We start from the raw sequence: 23,945 nt of genomic DNA on the forward strand, positions 1-23,945 counted from the left end.
AGCCTCCCCCGGCTTATAATCGGGTCAAGGTCAAGCCCGGCAACGGAGCCTGTAGGCTATTGCTTGCAACATGTGATCTATTTCTCTCTTCTCCTCCCTTATCAGTGTGTTTACTTTTGCAAAGCCTCCCTCGCTCTTAATCAAGGGAATGTTTTGAAAAGAGAGACACCCTTGCAAGTCAGGAAGAAGAAAAATATATCTTCATTAATCTTATGAAAGCATTTTCCCCTGAAATATCTGTTAAACTCTCCTACAGATATATAGGCATTAACCCCTTGCAAGCTTTTGCCATCTCTATGTATCTTTATATGTGTATCTATCTATATACATTAATGTTATATATGAATTTCCCCTCATATCTTTGCAGGTCTTTGCAAATCCTTTATACATATAGATCCATGTACCTGTGTATCTGTAGCCATACATATACACTATTTTTATATATGAATTTACCCTCATATGTTTGCTAGTCTCTGAAAATATCTATATAGAGATGTCTGGATAGATATGAATATATTCTTACCTACCTATATATAGGGTTTGGAAATATTACAGGGGGGAAATGAACACACAAATATATATAGACATGTCTAGATAGATATGAATATATATACAGTAGAGTCTCACTTATCCAAGCTAAACGGGCCGGCAAAAGCTTGAATAAGCAAATATCTTGGATAACAAGGAGGGATTAAGAAAAAGCCTATTAAACTTCAAATTAGGTAATGATTTTACAAATTAACCACCAAAACATCACGTTATACAACAAATTTGACAGAAAAAGTAGTTCAATACGCAGTAATGTTATGTTGTAATTACTGTATTTACGAATTTAGCACCAAAATATCATGATATATTGAAAACATTGACTACAAAACTGGCTTGGATAATCCAGAGGCTTGGATAAGTGAGGCTAGGATAAGTGAGACTCTACATATATATATGGTTTGCAAATATTGTAGGGGAAATGCACACACACACACACACACACACACACACATAGCGAGAGGGGGGATTTGTAAATGTTTCAGGGGTAAATGCATATGTGAAATTAGTATATATAATTATAGATTTATATCTAGCTCTGCATTGTTTATGTAGGCTTTGAATGTTTGCCTGTTACTATGTTGGAAGCCGGCCTGATTCCTCATGGGGAGATAGGGTGGGATCCAAATGATGTTTTTTAAATTATTATTATTATTAGATTATTATTGATACTATATTGTTTTTGTTGCTCCTACTTTTCCACTTATAGAGCTAGTTTATTGTTTTTCTTTGAAATACGGTAAATATTCAAAAACATTTAACCTACTGATGCCTCGATTAATGAAATTTTATTGGTATCTATTTTTATTTTGAAATTTACCCATAGCGGCTACATTTCCCACCCTCAGCTGAGTCAATAAATTATCCCAGTTTTTTGTGGTAAAATTAGGTGTTTTGGCTTATATTTGGGTCGGCTTATACTCGAGTATATATGGTAATTTATTTTCCTGCTTTGTGGAGAATTAATGCATTTTTACGTGAGGCGTTGTTTGGATGCCCCACATAAAAATCCAGGAGCTTGTGCATTTTGAGAGCTGTCTGAATGCACCCCTAGAGAGAACACTTCTTTGTGCATTGCTAGGTCCTCCAAAATAATTTTATGGTATTTAAAGCTACCCCCCCCCCCCAAAAAAAAAGAAAGAAAGAAAGAAAGAAAGAAAGAAAGAAAGAAAGAAAGAAAGAAAGAAAATGTGTTCAGTGAGCTCAGGCAATTTATTGTATCTGCTTTATCAAGTGCAATAAATTCTTCCCTAAACTGCAGATATAAATATCAATCAGTCAGTCAATCAGTCTCTCTCTACATGGCTCTGTTTCTTTGAAATTAGATGAAAATAATATTTGGAAGGTGCAAGCAGTGATAATTGTGTTGTTAATTAGGTCCATTATTATTTACAGTATTTATATTTCTCCCTTCTCACCCCGAAGGGGACTCAGGGCGGATCACATTATATACATATAGGGCAAACATTCAATGCCCATAAACACAGCGAACCGAGATAGAGACAGACAGACGCAGAGGCAATTTAACCTTCTCCTGAGGGGATGTTCGATTCTGGCCACAGGGGGGAGCAGCTGCTTCATCATCCACTCTGACGGCACTTCCTCATTCCAATGTCGTAAATTACTTAAACCTGCCTCCCCACTTTTATAAGTGGTACCTTATTTCCTACTTGATAGATGCAACTATCTTTTGGGTTGCTAGGTCAGCAACGATCAGGGGCTATTTTTTTTATTTTTAATTGACGGGTGCTCACCCCGCCATGGGCTGGCCTCGAACTCATGACCTCATGGTCAGAGTGATTTATTGCAGCAGGCTGCTCTCCAGCCTGCGCCGCAGCCCGGCCCCTACCAAAACAATTCTTGCAGCACAGCTATTGTGGCCAGTGATGAATGTTATTATTGAATTTACAATATATTCAGTGCATTTTCTGTGCACTTCATCAACCAGAGTGTATTTTTTTTCTAAACATCATATCTAAATTAACAGAATGGGAAATAGGATTTATACTGGGAAAAGAGGGGAAGACCTCAAAAGCACAAACAGGCTCCTTGTTGAAATAAGTTTTGTGCAGTGTATGGGATGCATTTGGACACTGATGGAATCACCTGTTTTCAGATGAAGCTCAGCATTGATTTTCCTCCCCATTCTCACTCTGACACAACCCAGTCACAATCTTCTTGTTCCCTCTCTCCATGCTTTCTTTGCCAGGTCACTTTGCAAAGCACCAGCATTAAGCGTTCACATTCTTGGAGGGAGAGAACTGCCAACACTGTGAGCTTTGAAACTCTCCAAGGGTTTGTCTGGAATGCTGCATTTCAGCAGGGTTACAAATTGTCTCTTTCTCAAAATATAACCCAGCCTTCTTTATGCCTATAAAAGGACGGTTGCTCTTATCCATGCATATAGCGTGGTTGAGGTCTCTTGCTCCAGCACACCCAAGAGAAGTGGAATAAGTATGCAAATCCTGATTCTAACATGAGTCCTGGAAATGATAAAAATAACAACTGTGAAGAGTGCTGGTAAAATTAAAAGCCTGTTACTCAAGATATGTATTAGATCATCAGTGTTACACACATTTCTCCCCTGAAGGATGACTTGGCTCTGGCTTTCCAGAATTCTCTTACCAAATAGAATGAACTCATTGTCAGAACATCCTCAGACATATGAAGTTGCTTTGCGCTCAGTGAGACCATTGGTCCATCTGGTTCAAAGTTAGCCCTATTCAGCTGTTCAGAAAGATGACGGAGAGGATTCAACCTATCAAAGATTCCAGAGTCATACATACTAGCCTCTTCCCCCAATGTTGCTGTTTATGCATCTTTTATATATATATATATATATATATATATATATATATATATATATATATATATAAAATGATAAAGTTGTTTGCGCAGTGACTATAACAACAAAACTAAACATCCCAGAAATACGAAATTTGGCAACACAATGCAAAAGGCTTGCCTCCAGGTTACAACAACACAACCACACCACAAAACCACAATCCAGACCCACAAAACTCACAACAACGCATCATGCGATAACAACACAACTAAACGCCCCAGAAATACAAAACTTGGCAAAACAATGCAAAAGCCTTGCCTCCCAGTTGTAACAACACAACCACACCACAAAACCACACAGGACCCACAAAACTCACAACAACGCATCATGACTATAACAACACAACTAAACACTCCAGAAATACGAAACTTGGCAACACAACCCAAAAGCCTTCCCTCCAGGTTGTAACAACACAACCACACCACAAAACCACAATCCGGACCCATAAAATTCACAACAACGCATCGTGACTATAATAACACAACTAAACGCCCCAGAAATATGAAACTTGGCACACAACTAAACGCCCCAGAAATATAAAACTTGACAACACAACGCAAAAGCCTTGCCTCCCGGTTGTAACAACACAACCACACCACAAAACCACAATCCGGACCCACAAAACTCACAACAATGCATCGTGACTATAACAACACAACTAAATGCCCCAGAAATACAAAACTTGGCACACAACTAAACGCCCCAGAAATACAAAATTTAACAACACAACGCAAAAGCCTTGCCTCCCAGTTGTACGAACACAACCACAACACAAAACCACAATCCGGACCCACAAAACTCACAACAACGCATCATGACTATAACAACACAACTAAACGCCCCAGAAATACAAAACTTGGCAAAACAATGCAAAAGCCTTGCCTCCCAGTTGTAACAACACAACCACACCGGACCCACAAAACTCACAACAACGCATCATGACTATAACAACACAACTAAACGCCCCAGAAATACGAAACTTGGCAACACAACACAAAAGCATTCCCTCCCGATTGTAACAACACAACCACACCACAAAACCACAATCCGGACCCACAAAACTCACAACAGTGCATCATGACTATAACAACACAACTAAACGCCCCAGAAATACAAAACTTGGCACCTAACTAAATGCCCCAGAAATACAAAACTTGGCAACACAACACAAAAGCCTTGCCTCTCAGTTGTAACAACACAACCACACCACAAAACCACAATCCGGACCCACAAAACTCACAACAACGTATTGTGACTATAACAAATACAAAATTTGACAACACAACTCATCCACCTCCCCAATCCCTACATTCACACTTGGCCTCCAAAAAAACAATTACAATAATAACAATGACAACAACAACAACAACAATAAGAATCAACACCATCACAGGCAAGAAACAGCCAGGCACTGAGGCTGAGAGGCCAGTCAGTGCTACACTGGGCCTCCAAAAAACAATACAGTAGCATCTAACTTATCCAACCTTCATGACCACAACAACAACAACAATAATAAACACCTACACAGGCAAAACAAAAAAAAAGACTATTGTACCACAATAAAAATATAAACCGCACTCAGCAGAATCAGACATTACAATTAACAACAAACCAAAGACAACAGGGATCTCAAGCAATTATCAATCAACACAAAAACTGAAGAAGGTAACAGACTTCAAATACTACTACTAATGTGAGTATAAAGAAGGTGGAGGTCACAGCATCAATACAACCTAATGCAGACTGACCAACACCACCAGACTAAGCCACAGCAACGCGTGGCCGGGCACAGCTAGTATATATATAAAATGATAAAGTTGTTTGCGCAGTGACTATAACAACAAAACTAAACATCCCAGAAATACGAAATTTGGCAACACAATGCAAAAGGCTTGCCTCCAGGTTACAACAACACAACCACACCACAAAACCACAATCCGGACCCACAAAACTCACAACAACGCATCATGCGATAACAACACAACTAAACACCCCAGAAATACAAAACTTGGCAACACAATGCAAAAGCCTTGCCTCCCAGTTGTAACAACACAACCACACCACAAAACCACACAGGACCCACAAAACTCACAACAACGCATTGTGACTATAACAACACAACTAAACGCCCCAGAAATACAAAACTTGGCAACACAATGCAAAAGTCTTCCCTCCAGGTTGTAACAACACAACCACACCACAAAACCACAATCCGGACCCATAAAACTCACAACAACGCATCGTGACTATAACAACCCAACTAAACACCCCAGAAATACGAAACTTGGCACACAACTAAACACCCCAGAAATACAAAATTTGACAACACAACGCAAAAGCCTTGCCTCCCAGTTGTAAGAACACAACCACAACACAAAACCACAATCCGGACCCACAAAACTCACAACAGTGCTTCGTGACTATAACAACACAACTAAACGCCCCAGAAATACAAAACTTGACAACACAACACAAAAGCCTTTTCTCCCGGTTGTAACAACACAACTACACCACAAAACCACAATCCGGACCCACAAAACTCACAACAACGCATTGTGACTATAACAAATACAAAATTTGACAACACAACTCATCCACCTCCCCAATCACTACATTCACACTTGGCCTCCAAAAAAACAATTACAATAATAACAATGACAACAACAACAGCAACGAGAATCAACACCATCACAGGCAAGAAACAGCCAGGCACTGAGGCTGAGAGGCCAGTCAGTGCTACACTGGGCCTCCAAAAAACAATACAGTAGCATCTAACTTATCCAACCTTCATGACCACAACAACAACAATAATAATAAACACCTACACAGGCAAAACAAAAAAAGGACTATTGTACCACAATAAAAATATAAACCACACTCAGCAGAAACAGACATTACAACTAACAACAAACCAAAGAGAACAGGGATCTCAACCAATTATCAATCAACACAAAAATTGAAGAAGGTAACAGACTTCAAATACTACTACTAATGTGAGTATAAAGAAGGGTGGAGGTCACAGCATAAATACAACCTAATGTAGACTGACCAACACCACCAGACTAAGCCACAGCAACGCGTGGCCGGGCACAGCTAGTATATATATAAAAGAGTGATGGCATCAGGGCAGCGGACAAAACAACAAAACTACAGGCCCCCCAACCTCGAAATTTGACAACACAACCCATCATTCACGGCTCTAGGTTGATACAACAAAAAGAAAAGAAAAATAAAGTCCTAATTACAGGGAGAGGAATAATAGTTTTTATCCAATTGCTGCCAGTTTGAAGGCTAAGCTCCGCCCACTTGGTCTCCTAGCAACCTACTCAGCCTAGGGGACAGGCACAGTTAGGCTTCACTTAGGCCTCTTCCACAGATTATCAGATTTGAACTGGATTATATGGCAGTGTAGACTCAAGGCCCTTCCACACAGCTATATAACCCATTTATAATCTTATATTATCCAGTGATCATCTTGACTCCACACTGCCATATAATCCACTTCAGTGTGCATACTAAACATAAAGACAACCATACAACAGACATTCAATACCACCACTACCTCAACAATTTCTCACCAACACCACCATACTTCGCTACAGCAACGCATGGCCGGGCACAGCTAGTATATATATATATATATTGAAGTTTTACCTTATAAGATAGAGTAAATTAACATCAAAAGAGTGAGAACATTTGATTGTATAGAAAGTAGGAAAACTGCGATTAAAAGAGGATCAAAAAGGGAGAGAGAGAGAGAAACCAAAAACCAAAAACAAAGCTAAAGTGTCTAGATAGATAGATAGATAGATCTGAACAAATGGCGATATAAAAATGCAAAAGTACTTGGCAAAGAAACACACCAAAAAGCAAAAGCAAAAAAGCATTAGCACCGGCATTAAACACTTAGAGTAAAATCGCTAGGTTAGAAACTGCCAAAAACTGTTAAAGTTAAACTAAACAATCATTGTTGTTCCAGTACAACAGTTGGAAAATATTATAATAATAATAATAATAATAATAATAATAATAATAATAATAATAATAATAATAGTCAGGATTTCCAAGCAGTATGTCATCATTTGGTTAACAGAGAGATATAGAATAATAATATAACGTGCATTTATGATAAGTCTATATTTCATTAAGGCTAGTAGTAAATCATGTTCTTACTCCTAGAATAGTATATTTTTGCTTTTTAGTACATTAAAAATACTTTTTAATGTATTTCCTTAGGTGGTAGAATATAAATGCCTGCATTTCAGGCAGAATTATCCTATGGTCTGTTGTACCACTTTTTTATTTTAGGAATGTTCTTTTATTATATAAAATAAAGCATAATAAATTATAATATGCAGGCAGTGAGTCAGAGCATTTCTACAAATATATAGACTAGGATGTCTTAATGAAAATACCAATGTTGAATCCATCCTGTTCTAATTATACTATCTATTGTTCCAGAGGTCATCAAATAAATAGTCTAGCTCCCTGCTTTTCCAGTAAAGCACTCCAGTAAGATATCCCTGAGATCTCCATGCTTATTCAAATACAGTAAAGTCTCACTAATCCAAGCTAAACAGGCCGGCAGAAGCTTGGATAAGCGAATATCTTGGATTATAAGGACTGATCAAGGAAAAGCCTATTAAACATCAAATTAGGTTATGATTTTACAAATTAAGCACCAAAACTTCATGTTATACAACAAATTTGACAGAAAAGGTAGTTCAATACGCAGTAATGTTATGTTGTAATTACTGTATTTACGAATTTAGCACCAAAATATCACGATATATTGGAAACATTGACTACAAAAATGGCTTGGATTATCCAGAGGCTTGGATAAGCGAGGCTTGGATTAGTGAGACTCTACTGTATTCCAAGAATATAACAATTTCTCCATAAATATGCTCAATTAGTTTTCTATTTTGCACAAGGTCCAGAATCCCTTGAAATACACCTGAATTATCTGCTTAATTTTCACTGTTTCACAACCTGTTCACAAGCCACCAGCAATTGTGAACTCTATTTTTTATGTTTATGCATCTTTGACCTCCTCTGTTCCAGACACAAAAATCCAATGGGAGATTCAGCATCTATCTACACTTTGTGCCTTTTTACACCACTTTAACTACCATGCCTCAATGCTATGGAATTATGGGAATGGTAGTTTCACAAGGTCTTTAGCCCTCTCTGCCAAAGAGTGCTGGTACCTCACCAAACAGATTTGTTTACATTAGGTTGATTGGGGAGAAGTGCAACTTTCATTTTTTATATTGGCTCTAAAGTGAGAGATGTGGTAGGTTTGCATTAAAATATGAACATGAACCACTCTGAAGGAAGGGCAAAAGTATGAGGCCCTTTTCCGTATTCTGACGCATGACTCAAGACCTCTTCACACGAGCTGTCAGAATCAATATGCATTGTGGCAAATCTGGCGGTGCCTAGTAAGATCATGGGGAATCTGTCGCCCCACACCCCACATCATCCGACTCAATGGTCACCAGATCCCACTGGGGGAAGTGCCGGAAGCCCGACTTCCCCCATTGTCTCAAAGGCAACATGGGCAGCCCCCTATGTTGCTGCCGTGGTAGCATGATCTTTTATAGTTTTATGCTGGATCCCTGCTGGAAGAAGTTCAATGTTATCTGATGGGAGCTGGCAGGTTCAGTCGTAACACTATAGAAGATCCAGTGCATGCCACCGGAACTAAACCCGTCTGATGATGTCGTAATTTCTGCTTGTGTATGTGAATTAGCCTTGAATGGAAACCATTGGATAGTATTGGACCCAAAAGACTGAAATATAGATTTGCGTGCTATAGTAGTTTGAATGTTGGACTATGATTGTAGGAGACCAGGTTTCAAATAAATGCTGAGCCCTGAGAAACCCACTGTGTGATCCTTGACAAGTCAGCCTCATAGGAAAGCAATGGAAATCCTTCTGAACAAATCTTGCCACATTTTGAATTATGACTCATTTGAAAGTACAAACAATAATGGGCTGCTTTCTAGTTTTTCTTGAGCAAGTTACTATCTCTCAGTCAGTCCCCGCATTTAAACTGGAAATTGTGGAGTACCATACTTTTTTATAGTTGCCCTACAGATGAAAAGTGAAGGAAAATGCTTCCTTCTAAAAAGTGTAAGAACAATGTATTGATAGGTGGCTGCAAAATATTGTACGTGATTTGCATCAAATATTTTGTTGTTTTTAGGCACCATTACTACCAAACAGACATACTATTAAGGAGAAAGTGAGTATTCCTGAGAGATTAGCCTTTGAATTCCAGCAATCCCATTATAATTCTACTTCTAAAAATGCTTGAAGAGATTATTGTTTGGGTAATATTTATTTTGGATCAGTTGTAAGCCTAGCTGGGAAACTGCCATGGTGGATTTTTAGGTTCAAGCTTTTTGTCCATGCCAGACATGGAAAAATTACTCCAAACATATCAGAAAATGGAAATTATAATGTCATATATTTTAATAAGAAATTTTGATTAGAATAATCAATGAGCCAAACATGAGCCAAAATTAGCCCCTCTTCCTCTTCAGATTTAGGTCGCATTAACTATGACCACTCTTGCTTTAAATATGATCCATTGCCACATCAATATTATATTCAAGCTTCAACTCCAACCCAGGAATTTGGCTTGGAATTAGAACTGCAGCACCATCTGTTATGCAACATGGTGATTCCCTGAATAAATCCCGATTCTTAAAATGAGGCCTAGATATGGCAAAAAAAAAAAAAAGTCAGTTGAGGATAAATCTGCACAATAAAAATAATCAGCCAGCATTATTGTGTTTTTGGCATAACAATGTAAGCTGTCCTTGCAACATCCCATTTCTCACATTTGGTGTAGTCACTCTTTGAGACCAAGGAACAGCAAATAATTTGGATAAATCTGTGGGCACAAGAATAACATGAGATCCCATCATTGCATGTGCTTTTTCTTGATCTTGGTGCAAAACAATAGCAACTTGATTGTAATACTGGTTTCTAAGGGATCAATTTACTTTTAAGAGATTACACTGACGGCCAGTTTTCCATTTTTCTACAGCTGAATAGGGTTGCATAAAAGCCCGCCTGACATGACAATTTACCTCCCCAATGAGGCAAACAGGTATCAGAACAGCCTGGAATAGCTATCACAACACTGCCATTGGCAAGTAATCTTTATACTTTGCCATTATTGAACGAAAACACAACCGTTATTATATACAGAAATACACATGCACTGACTACAAATGAAATGAAATTATCGAGAAAGAATGGCATGTAAAAGCCCAGCTGGTTTCACAACACAGAGGTAAGGCTTTGAATATACTTTCTTTCAATTGTTTCACTCTTTTGGGACAGCTGATTTTTATAAAAACATTGTATGGATTTTCCCAGTAAGCTGGTTAAACCTCTTATAAGATGTCCAGATGTCCTATTTTTTCAGTTTCTAATTAACTATCCTTCAGTCCTGTGAATAAAAGTTGCTATTTACTGCCTGGGGACATAGATATAGAAGGCTCCACACATCACATCAGGCTGGGTTTCTTTTTTCATTGAGGACCACCCCCATCTCAAAAGCCTAACTCCAGATTGAAAAACTGGGCATTTGATCAGCCTAATATACCCATTACAAAAAAACCCTAGGAACAATATGCTCAAACTGTTTGTGATTATCTGAAATAGAGTTGGGTGTGTGTATTTGTCTGAAGCACTTGCTTGCCCCATTGCCTGAGATGAGGAACCTTTTATCCCCTTAAAAGGTGAAAGAATGGCTGCAAATTTTACCTAGGTATGCCAAGAAAGTGATCCCTTAAAATAAACAACAACAACAACAACAACAACAACAACAACAACAAGAAAAGAACAACACTAAAATCATCAGAACAGAAAGTAGACTATACCCTGCGATTTTCATCCAATTGTGTCAAAAATAAAATAAATTATTTCCCCATTAGTAGGAGGCATACAACATTTTGAACACTGAGATAGAATTCTGATTTGTATTTGGGTGTGTCAGTGAACCAGTCCATGCTGAATTGAAAATCTTTCCATAGCATCAGAGTAGGATCCAAACTAAAGTTTGTTTTTAGGAAGCATCCTTGCCTGTAGTATCAAAGCAGAAGTGAGTTCTGATAGCCAACTGGTCTTGGTTTTATTGACTAAAATTTAAGTAAAGGGTAAAGGTAAAGGTTTTCCCCTGACGTTAAGTCCAGTCGTGACTAACTCTGGAGGTTGGTGCTCATCTCCATTTCTAAGCCGAAGAGCCGGCATTGTCCGTAGACACCTCCAAGGTCATGTAGCCGGCATGACTGCATGGAGTGCCGTTGTCTTCCCTATTGATCTATTCACATTTGCATGTTTTCGAACTGCTAGGTTGGCAGGAGCTGGGGCTAACAGTGGGCGCTCATTCCGCTCCCAGGATTTGAATCTGTGACCTTTTGGTCCGCAAGTTCAGCAGCTCAGCGCTTTAACACACTGTGCCACCAGGGGCCCCCATGACTAAAATTTAGGAGGCTCATATCCTTTGCTTCATGACTTCATGGGGTCTGCCATATCAAGCAAACTCCCTGCAGATAGGATTTTACAGTTAGTGGTCATGTATAACCAAAGAAAGCATCTCAGAATTATAAACTCGCATACTATTGATTCCTTTCCCCTCCCTCTCAACATATGATGTCCATCGCATCATATAAAAATAAATAACATAAAAAATAACAGTCCTGGCAGATTAATTTTATGGTGATAACATATTGCACAATAAAATTATTTGAGTAAATGTAGGCTTAATCTGCTATGGCTCAATGCAACGGAATCACGGAAAATATAACTTTACAAGATCTTTAGTCTTCTCTGCAGAAACAATGCTGGTGCTTCACCAAATTACCACTCTATGGATTCTGTAGCATTGAACCATGGCATTTGAACTGCATTAATTCCACAGCGCAGATGCATGGCTAGTCTCTTGCAAAATAAAAAGGAGAGAAAAACAGGGAGGAATAAAAAATGTGGCAGTATCTTTAAGACTAATTGATAGAATTATTTTTCATGGATATAAACTAATTTCTTTGGATGTATAGACAGTTATAATTGGGCCCAGACAGATGCAATTATGACTCCTGCCCCACATTTTCAAAAGGCTATGTCAGATGATACAGGTCTTTCACTATGGGAGACAGCAGTCAAAAAGAGGCCAAGAACCTAAGGACCTCATCACATTGTTGAGGCCCAGTGTTCTGATTCTCCAGCGTCCGTGGTGAATCGGGGCAGCAATGCAATCCCAGTGTCCTGCCTCACCTCATAGCCAGCTGAGATTTCTCTGTCACACGTAGGGAAGTGTTGCCACGTGGCTACCCCCTACTATAGCCCCATTGTACCAAATGGAAGACAGGGAGGCTCCTGTGTTGGCATTCTATGATGCTGGCACCCAGTTGACCCATGGAGCCCAGTATAATGAAATGAGCAGAGCGGAGAGGAGAGACTACTTCAGGCAGGGGGGAATCTTTTTAAATCCTACCTCTACCACCAATATAAAGAAGGTGCTGACACCAAATATATTGGACACCTCTCAACTCAGCTCACACACAAGCACACATATGTGAGAGGCAAGGATATACCGTTTGATTTTAGATTTTCTTTTAAAATGGTTGCTGCCACCAACCTAAAATGTCTTTAGGATTTTTGTTGTTAAATGTGTCTGAGGCAAACTTTTCCCATTTCCTGCCCACACTGTTTCTACCCCTGGCTCCCAAACTGATGTTCACTATGAGGCTTTTCTGTGGTATTTTATTGTTGTATTGCTGGAACTTTTATAAAGGCACCTTGATGGAAAGATACTCTGTGGAGGCTTTTGAAAGTTGAAAATAGAATAAAAATTTATTTTCTTAAAAACAGGCAAATGATTACTTCAGAGAGATTGATAAGCGTAATTGGTTACAGACGTTCTTCAGCTTAACTTAGTTGTATGTTTCAGATTACTTCACTTAGTTTCAAACAGTTCCAACCAACTAATCTATCTATTGGTCACAAAAACCCTCGCTCTATTTGCTGAGAATAGTCACGAGTTCCCCTGGGTTGTTAATTAACTCTAACCTAGAGTCCTTCTATTAACCAGCCCAGTAGTGAGAGTCAATCCCTTGAGTTATCTTCCCCTCAAGAGATCCAAACTGCCTGACCTAGCCTGTCATTTTTCACAGCTTTCAGTTCTCACACACACTCCAAACTGCTCTTTTCTCTCCAAGCCCCAAAACCGAACTGCCTGGAGCTCTTTTTTTCTTCTGCACTCTAAGACTTGGCTTCTCCCATCTGCTCTAGTTGGCCAATCCTAGGAGTCTCTCTATAAGCTCCTCCCCCTTTCTAACCACACTCAAAATGGCTGCCTGGCATTCCTCAACAAAATGGAGGCCTGTCTCACTTACTGTTACCCAGGCTTCATTCTTGGCCTAATAGGTAAGTTCACTACACCCAGCCAGAAGTAAGGCCATATTGTGCGATGGGTGACATGGGGCTCTGTAGGTCAACTGGGGCAGAAGCATCCTAAGATGTTGAATTTCCATCATGTGATGAGGTCCTAAAAAGAGAGAATGATGGCGGAACTCTCAAATTAGCAATCAAATGGCCCCAAGTAAGGCGGTAACAGTGGCAGAAAGCGCAACTAGGGTGGCACAAAGTTTATGGCAGCAACAATAGCTCTTATGAGCAGTCCTGCTGGTGGTAAAGTATGGATTGGGGGACTGATTTAGCCGAAATCCCCCGGTCAACTAAGCAGTAAGATTTAAAGTCTTTTGCCATGTTTCAAGAAAGCTGCTGTGGAGACTTCTTTAGAGGGCAGATTTCCAGGGGTGCCACTTCTGAGAAAGCTTTCATACTTGTGGTTATCAAACCAACATGGCTGACAGTTGGATTTAGAGCAGGACTTCATGTGTGGTCCTAAGCAATTTAGGCTGCTAGCCTATACACACTTAGGTAGGCACCATTAAATTTGGCTGGTTTTCTGAGAGGAAATACTAACCATTGGAATACTGTCTTCTAAGAAGGACAGGATAGAAATCGCTTCAATGTTCTTTATATCTCTTCCAATTATAGTCGTTTCTCAATTCATCCAGAAGGCCATGTTGTCAAGGTAGTATTAAGTCACTCTGATATTTCACTTCTTACAAGGATTTAATCCCTGCATTTATCTTGGGTTTTATAGTTTTAGTGATGGGATTAATAATAAAGCAGAGCTTCATGTCATCAAATTGAATGACATAAAATACCCTCTTCAACATATTAGTGAACATGGATCTATTTCAATGACCTGTCTAAGAAGCCACACCAAAATGTTATGGGTGGTTTCTCATCCCATATGAAAATGATTAAAAACTACAAGGGATCCTTTAAAAAAATCCTATTAATAGTTGGAAATGTTCTTTTAAAGAAATTTATTCTGTGCATAACAGAGGCTAGTATCAGAAGTCATCGTAATACACATTCCAGTTTCCCCTCAGTCGGCCACAGTTAGAAAATTAATAGTTGGCTCTCTGAGACTTACGTTCTCCCCTTTGGCTGCTGTCTCCCACACTGAAGTTTCATATCCCCCCTTTTTTTCCCTCTCAGCGCAAAAGAATGCAGGATATTCAAGATATTCCACGCAGTATCCTTGATGTCTGGACTTTCCTAAGAATGTTTCACACCACAATTATTGCTTACTGTTAATGTTCATACCTTGAGCTGTTTGTCTTGGCAAGATCTACTGTTTTACTAGCCGGGTGGACACAGGCTAAGGCGGTCTGTGCTGTGAAGAATGGCCATTTATCATGTCTTGGCCAACAGAAAGATCCAGCTGATGGCACCATACTGGGTGAAAAGACTAAAAAAGCTCATCTCCTTACTGGTGTCTGGTCACCAAAGGAGACCTAAAACAGAGCACACAAGTCAACGTGTCAGTCTGGCTGAAGGAAAGCATTGTAGGTAAAGAGACAGAACATCGCCAGCATTGTGGAAATTATTTTTCAAATAAATGAATGAGATGAGTCATGATATAAAGTGAGAATCCACATTCCCAACTCCACTCTCTCCTATATCTTTTAAACAAAAATAAGGCATGTTAGAAGGTCAAAAGCAGTGACACAGATTGTCCATTCTTTATGGTTCCAATAGCTGGCGGTGGGTCCAAATAACCACAGCAGACACTTAGCATTGCAAAATGTTAACTGGGAAAATGTTCAATGCAGCATTTTAATTTCTTTCTTTCTTTCTTTCTTTCTTTCTTTCTTTCTTTCTTTCTTTCTTTCTTTCTTTCTTCTTCCTGTCATTTGTCTTAAATGAACCTGGTTTTAGATTTTAGAGATGATTTAATGCCCAAGAATCATCAAGTGTCTTCAATTAAACTGCATGAATAGAGACAGCTAGCTTAAAAAAAAAGTTTAGATTTAGGTTTTTGGTTGGAAAAAATTGGAATACAGTAGAGTCTCGCTTATCCAACGTAAACGGGCTGGCAGAACGTTGGATAAGATAATATGTTGGATAATAAGGAGATATTAAGGAAAAGCCTATTAAACATCAAATTAGGTTATGATTTTACGAATTAAGCACCAAAACATCATGATATACAACAAATTTGACAGAAAAAGTAGTTCTATACACAGTAATGCTATGTAGTAATCACTGTATTTACGAATTTAGCACCAAAATATCACGATATATTGAAAACATTGACTACAAAAATGCGTTGGATAATCCAGAATGTTGGATAAGTGAGACTCTACTGTAGCTTATATTTTTTAAAATACAAATAGACTGAGGGATGAAAAAAGATTCATAAAAGTAGTAGTTATTTTCTGAATTGGGATGGGATTGATATGTATTCGAATGGTAATATTAACAAGAATAAACCAGTGAAGGAAGGGATGGTATCAAAACTGTATGGCAATGTAAAGCATATACTTTGTTTACATAATTTCCAAGGTTTAGTCTTTGGCAAATATGGTACAAAAGGACCAAGGAGCAAATCATAGAAGACAGAATGAATGAACAAATCTTTCAACTCTATATACGAAATTGCCATGCTCAATTGAAAATATATTACACAGATGTTTTGATCCTGAGCCCTCCTAACAAACAAGGTTGGGCTTGAAAAATATAATTATTCTCAGTTTCACAATCTTCCAGGTGTTACTGACTGACTTTTTGGATCATCAATGATTTCAATTATATTCAAGAATCTGAGAATCCACAAGGAATTGCCAGATAATATGGTCGGATTCTAAGCAGAGATGCTTTTTGTACCTGGGCATCATTCCGATGTTTTGTCAGTCTGTTTGGAATTGTGTCCACTATTGGAAACAGCTGTTTCAGTATCTCTGTAGGCACTGGATCTCATTTTGTACATTTTGATATATCACGACCTTTCACACATTTTTGTACTTGATTGTCCTATTTCCAGGGACTGCTATGTCTATAATCCAAACTTTATTTTTTTTCCTCATTCATGATGATTAGTATGGATACGAGAGCTGGACCATAAGGAAGGCTGAGCAAAGGAAGATAGACGCTATTGAACTGTGGTGTTGGAGGAAAATTCTGAGAGTGCCTTGGACCGCAAGAAGATCCAACCAGTTCATACTCCAGGAAATAATGCCCAACTGCTCACTGGAGGGAAGGATATTAGAGGCAAAGATGAAGTGCTTTGGCCACATAATGAGAAGACAGGAAAGCTTGGAAAAGAGAATGATGCTGGGGGAAATGGAAGGAAAAAGGAAGAGGGGCCAACCAAGGACAAGATGGCATCTTTGAAGTGACTGGCTTGACTTTGAAGGAGCTGGGGGTGGCCACGGCCGACAGGGAGCTCTGATGCAGGCTGGTCCATGAGGTCATGAAGAGTCAGAAGCAACTGAATGAATAAACAAAATGATTAGTATCATTACCACCATGACCCCACGTTTCTCCCAGAATTAAGATTTAAAGTGACTACAGGCAGTAGTTTTGCATTATAATTCTGTTTGCTGTCATGGGAAACTCTGAAATAGCTGGAAATTACTCCAGAAACTGAATGGGTGACTGGAACATTACCTCTGTGATGTCTCAGGGACCCTTGAGTCATGACCCCGCAGCCATTATGGATCAGACTGAAGAGGATATGGGGTTTGTGCCACCTCAGCAAGATTCTGCTCCCTTCCAGATGTTCCCTGTTGACAGTTTGAGCCCAAAGCTAATTACGAAAGCCTTTGAAACAGAGCCTGGTTCCCCGGACAGTGCTCCTTTTGATAGGAGATTGTTTCTGAAAACATTTCACTCTGAGAAGGAGAATCGGAGACGAAGCGCGAGATTAGCGGAGAGAGAGGACGCTAATTAAACCCATTCCCTTGAGAGTTTCCAGGGAGGGTTGCATCTGGCAAGTTGTTGTCTTCAGTCCATTTCCCTTGGGGAAAAGTGTTCAGGCACCTGGTTTGAGGGGAGATTTGAAGTCCCATAAAAGTTCTGCGCGCAGGCTAGCCAGCGCGGTGTCAACGTGTCAGTTGGAAGGTTAATATCGACTCTAGTTCCTGTGGCGCGCTACTCTTGAGTAGACCGCACGTTGCATCTCGTCTCCCTGTCAAGTCTGGACTGCAATCAGTTCCACCACGACCAACCTTGCCTTGCCTTGTTATCCCAGCCTTGGACATTGAACCTGGAACTCTTTGAAAGACCTTGCTTTATTCCCCACTCAAACTGCTTGGAAGTTTGAGTGTGTTTCGGTTATTGGATTTAAAACTTTGAACTCTAATACTGGACATCCAACTTTATATTATTGGACTATTTTTGACCTTTCCTAAAAGGACTATTGCTGGACTATATACTCTGCTTATTTTTGTTTGACTCCTTTTTTGCTTTAATAAAGATATTAGATTGTTTATTGGCCTCCGTGTCTGGTTTCCAGTGCTCGCGCAGCCTAGAGGCGTCACAACCTCATTGTGCTCGAGGGTTTCCTATGCTCTAGTCAACAAGTGTCACTGGAAACAAATGGTTAAAAAGCAGTATCTGTTGAGTAGTTGATTTAGTTCAGGTTAGTCACATAGTATCCAACAGGTAGAAGGGAGAAGCAAGTGTGTGCCTATTATCTGGTTCAGAGGTTATTCAGCAATGCAGAGGTCCAGATTTAAAAAGTCAGTAAGAAATAAAGCAGAATTGTAAAATGTCTAAGGTCAAGAAAACAGGAATGCAGAGAAGTGCAGAGAGTAAAATATTACAAAGCTGCTAGTGAAAGGATGGAAAATTTATATGCAACCTACAGGTATCTAATTAGGTTAGCCTCTCTTACTTAATAACCTCTGGCACCAATATTTCTTATTTAGCCCATTAGAAAGGATGCGTATGTGTCTTATGCATCTTCCACACCTTCTAGCTCCTGCTAGGAAACAGGGTTCTCTGCTGCCTTAGCCTTCGGTCACCCCAACTCAACAGGCTGTTACTGCTCAGGAGCTACAGATTCCTGGCAATTTTCCTGCTCCTCTTCATCTGACCTGTCTATTCCAAAGGATGACCTTTAACAATTATGTTATAGAGCAGTGTCTCTCAAACTGTGTTCCTCCAGGCATTCTAGACTTTAGCTCCCAGAAATTCCAGCCAGTTTACCAGCTGTTAGAAATTGTGGAAGCTGAAGTCCAAAACATCTGAAGGAGCACAGTTTGAGAAGCTCTGTTATAGAGCAATGAAAGGCCCACAAAGTATCCTTCCAGGAAAAAATGATCTCTGAGCAATCTCTACCCTGGAGCCATGTCTGTTGAAGACTCAACTGGATGTGCCCAAAGTCATAATAACTGTCACTGATCTCAATGGTGTTTGCATCTCAGGATCCATGTTTATGAACAGACTGTTAAGTCAAAAATAAAACAGCAGAACACTCTACAGAAAATAAATATACAAGGATTTCCAGCAACCAGGAATGTATACTGTACACCTCAGCAATAAGGTCATTCTTTCCCATGGGTTTCAGAGACGTCTAGCCTTATGACCGCAGCCTGGTTGCTTTTCTCTTTCCTTTTGGACACCCAGACAGTACCATAGTGGGCTAACCACAAACCTCATGGGCCACAGAAATTCTATTTTATTTCATGACATCCTTTTGGACTTCTACATAGCTTTTTGTGAGCAGTGATCTGCACTGGTAAGTAAAGATTTCAGGCAAGGGGCAGATAATAAATTTGGTCTTGTGTAAGGATACCTTTTCCAAAAATGTGTTCATTTCTTTCTATTACAGATAAAAAAAAGGTTGGCTGTAAGAATTCGATTGTGGGAGAAATGAAATCTAAGGTAGATATTTGCATGGGACGAGTGCTTTAAATGATCTTAATATTAAGTGTCTAAATATAATTTGATTGTTTGATTGTAGAGTATGAACTCTATATCTGCAAGGGAAATACCCAAGGCTCCTAGTAGATACCTGAAACTGTGGATAATAGTCAATTCTATATTGTGGTTGTACTTGGGCTGGAAACATACCATAGAATAGCACTAGCTATGTTTTAATCTTGTAATTTGTATTGTGTTTTAATTCTACATCAAACATGTTTTTAAGGCTTGTCCCCATGTGAGCAGCCCCGAGTCCCTTTGGAGAGATGGAAGCAGGTTATAAGAAATATGTTGTTGTTTGGTCAACAGAAGGGGAAACAGTGAAAGCCTGCATGATTAAATGGGCGGAAAACTTGAGAAGAACAATAGCTCTCTCAGAATGGGAATCAATTTGGAATAAAAAATTAAAATACGCACATGCCATGGATTAGAAGGAGAATTGGCTAAAGATGTTCCACCACTGGTATATTATGCTGAGGAAATTAAGCCTAATGTACAAAAACATATAAAAATTGTTGGAAATGTAAGTACCAAGAGGGCAGTTTTTTCCACATGTGATGGACTTGCAAAGAAGCAAAAAAAAAAAAAAAAAGGGAGAAAATACATACAGCATGCCAACATATCTTTAAGTTCAAATTCCCCATGAAATCAGAATATTACTTATTAGGTATAACAGATTTGGATTTACAGCTAGACTCTAATGATGATATTTTGTTTACATATTTGCCCACTGCTGCTAGAATTAGTTATGCAAAACAGTGGAAGCAAAAGGAAACACCAAATATAGACAAATGGATACAGAAAGTGAGAGAGATCAAAGACATGGACAAATTTTTATTAAAGAAAAATTTGGGAAATCCGATTAAGTACACGGACTGGTTCAAGGTAGAGGAATATGAAAGAATGGGAAAATAAATGAAATATCAAAGGCATATCCTTCCTTTTCTAAATTGAGAAACAAGAAGAGCAGATTTACTTTACTTTTTTGTCAAGAAACTTTACCCTCAATAGAACATTTACATAGAGACAAAGGCAAAGTCGCAAAAGACTAGATGGAAGTCACTACCAGTTTTTTTTCTCTTTCTCTCTCCTACTTTTTTATTGGTTTTCCTACTATTCTATCACATTATTGTTCTTCCACTTTACTTGTATAAGAAAAAATACCCTTCCCCCTTCTTCTTTTTTGCCCCCTTCCTTGTTTCCCTCCCTCTACCCTTTATAAAAACAATTTAAAAAATAGAAAGAAAGTTGTTGTTAGGGAGGCCAACAAACTTTTCCACTGGCTGGCCTTTCTAGATCCTCTAGTACGATTCTGTATGTTTTGGCTGGAAGAATATTTATTTATTTATTTATTTATTTGCAGTATTTATATTCCGCCCTTCTCACCCCAAAGGGGACTCAGGGCGGATCACATTACACATATAGGCAAACATTCAATGCCTTTTAACATAGAACAAAGACAAACAAACATAGGCTTCGAGCGGGCCTCGAACTCATGACCACCTGGTCAAAGTGATTCATTGCAGTTAATTGCACTGGCTTGCTCTCTCGCCTGCGCCACAGCCCGGGCCTATAGAATACTATAGAATTGTACTAGAAGACCTTTAGTGGCTGACAAACACTTCTAGCAGCCATATTGTTTGGAGTGTGGGTAAGTAAAACCATGGATATTAAATCTGTGGCTAAGGGTGTTGCAATATATAGATGATAAACCCAGTAACAACTTCTCTAAGCAGTGATATTTTATAATATAAATAATTTCTGCTCAACCATGTCAGCACTGATGCAGGGCTGCCAATTCTTTTTCTGCAGAGCTCGTCATTGTCTAGTTAAAGCCTTTCCATGATTTCTCTCTTACTTCTGGTAAGTTTTGAAAAAGAAGACAGGAATTGCTCGTGGCAAGATGAGTATGCCATGTTCAGGATGACTTCATTGGGAACACAGTGGGGCTTAGAGAGGCCTTAGAAATTCAGAAAGGGGCTCATTTTGGATTAGATTTATTTGTGGCGTCGTGCAGGCATCCTCCAAATTAATCTGACTTGAATGGCCACATTCTAAAATAGATGGGGAGGGTCCATCCTGCCCACCACTAATCCCCAGTGCATGGCCCAGAAATTGGCATCTGTGACACAAAATATGACTGCCTTTCCCCCAGTCTTGCCTCCCATCTGTCTCTTTCAATATCTGCTCAGCTCCACTCAATGGAGCTGTTGAACTTTTCAACAAAGATCTATCCAGACACAGAGATTAGTAAAGGCTTCGAATTAGATTCAGGTTTTGCTGAAAGCTAGACCTGCCAAATAGTCGCTTTAACTCTCCTAATGCCAATGGAAAATCCGACTGACTGCCAAAGTTTGTTCAGCAAATGGGCACTAATAAACTTGGAACTGTTATAGGATTTTACGTTTGAAGCAAACCCATTAGCCAACTGTGTTTTATTTGGCTTCTGAACAAATTTAGATTGATTTTTATACAGGCAAGATAGATTAAGCGACTCCTTCCCCTTCCTCCCAACCGCCATCATTACAGACATTTTACAAAGCCTTGGATGATCGTCGAATAAACATGCAGGACTGCATTCCACTTCTCAGACCAAAAAGTTGCAATAATATTTCTCGCTGTCCACTATGCTTCAATATGCGGACAAGAAAAATGAACAAGCCCCGTTCCATCAACTTTGTGCCCTCCCCAGACCAACTCCCACCACGTTCAGCCTGCATGATGGGAGTTGAAGTCCAGCATGTTAGAAGAACACCAAGCTGGCAAAGGCCGAAGTAAAAACAGTTGGTGTCAGTGACGAGTGATTTACTTCAAATGGATGTTTTGTCATTTTCAGGAAGCAAAATTCAGTTCCCATGAATTTATTCTTGGAATTGAAAAGCTTATTGTGACATGTTGTGACTGACTTCTCAGTAGGTCTGTGTTTATATTATGGTTCCAGTAATTGAAGTGGCCCGTTATATATCAGGAGATTTGTGGCAACTATGGCTCAATTTGCCATTGCTTCAATTTCTGCTGGAATGTAAGGTTGTAAGAGTCGGGAAATGTCCCACGTCCACATTCTGAGTTTGATAGATTTTACTGTGTGTGCACGCATCTGCATGTGAGTGAGTGAGAGAGATTTATAACCAGCATGCATTTCAGTTTTGTTGCAATCTGTATCCTTCGGTGAGAGTATTCTTATAGTAGTGTTGATTCTTTGTAATTGCTTGTACAATGATTTTGTGTGTATAAAAATGAAAGGAAATTTTATTCTTACAAAAGAAATTAGTTTTAAATTATATTCTTCTTAAACCCAAGCAAAATAGTATGATCTAGAACAGCGTTTCTCAATCTGGGGGTCGGGACCCCTGCGGGGGTCACAAGGGGGGTTTCAGAGGGGTTGCCAAAGACCATAAGAAAACACATATTTCTGATGGTTTTAGGAATCCAAATCCCTCCAGTATTTTCTGTTGGTCATGGGGGTTTTGTGTAGGAAGTTTGGCGCAATTCTATCGCTGGTGGGATTCAAGGGTCTCTTTGATTGTAGGTGAACTATAAATCCCAGCAACTAAAACTCTAAAATGTCAAGGTCTGTTTTACCCAAACTCCACCACTTTTCAAATTTGGGCATATTGAGTATCTGTGCCAAGTTCGGTCCAGATCCATCATTGTTTGGAACTACAACTCCAAAACTCAAGGTCAAGGCCCACCAAACCCTTCCAGTATTTTCTGTTGGTCATGGGAGTTCTGTGTGCCAAGTTTGGTTCAATTCAATTATTGGTGGAGTTCAGAATACTTTGATTGTAGGTTAACGATAAATCCCAGTAACTACAACTCCCAAATTACAAAATCTACCCCCTAGCCAATCTCACCAATATTCAAATTTGGGTGTATCGGTATTTGTGCCAAATTTGGTCTAGTGAGCGAAAATACATCCTGCATATCAGATATTTACATTACGATTCATAACAGTAGCAATGAAAATAATTTTATGGTTGGGGGTCACCAAAACATGAGGAATTGTATTAAGGGTTGTGGCATTAGGAAGGTTGAGAACCACTGATCTAGAAGAAAACAGTAAGGGGGTTAAGGAGAAATACCTTAGTGGGAATGGGAGGATAAGGAGCCAAACTTGACATAGTACAAATATCTTGTCTCTTGAGTATTAAGAGCATCACTGACTCATTATATTTATAAGCCTTCACAGGACTTTTCCCAAACATTTTCAGATTTTCTTCCACAGAAAAATTTACCCTATAATCCA

At 39.2% G+C, this 23,945-nt stretch overlaps 1 long non-coding RNA gene across 3 annotated transcripts in view; it reads left to right on the forward strand.

The window, feature by feature from the left end:
- LOC134298221 (uncharacterized) overlaps positions 1-18,261 on the forward strand; it is a 110,594-nt gene extending 92,333 nt beyond the window's left edge. For all 3 annotated transcript variants that reach the window (XR_010005177.1, XR_010005175.1, XR_010005176.1), the window contains 2 exons: positions 10,452-10,700; positions 16,871-18,261. This is a non-coding gene — a long non-coding RNA (uncharacterized LOC134298221). The remainder of the gene's footprint in view (positions 1-10,451; positions 10,701-16,870) is intronic.
- Positions 18,262-23,945: the final 5,684 nt, after the last annotated feature.

This window comes from Anolis carolinensis, chromosome 4 (genome assembly GCF_035594765.1).
Source record: "Anolis carolinensis isolate JA03-04 chromosome 4, rAnoCar3.1.pri, whole genome shotgun sequence".
Classification (NCBI taxonomy): Eukaryota; Metazoa; Chordata; class Lepidosauria; order Squamata; family Dactyloidae; genus Anolis; species Anolis carolinensis.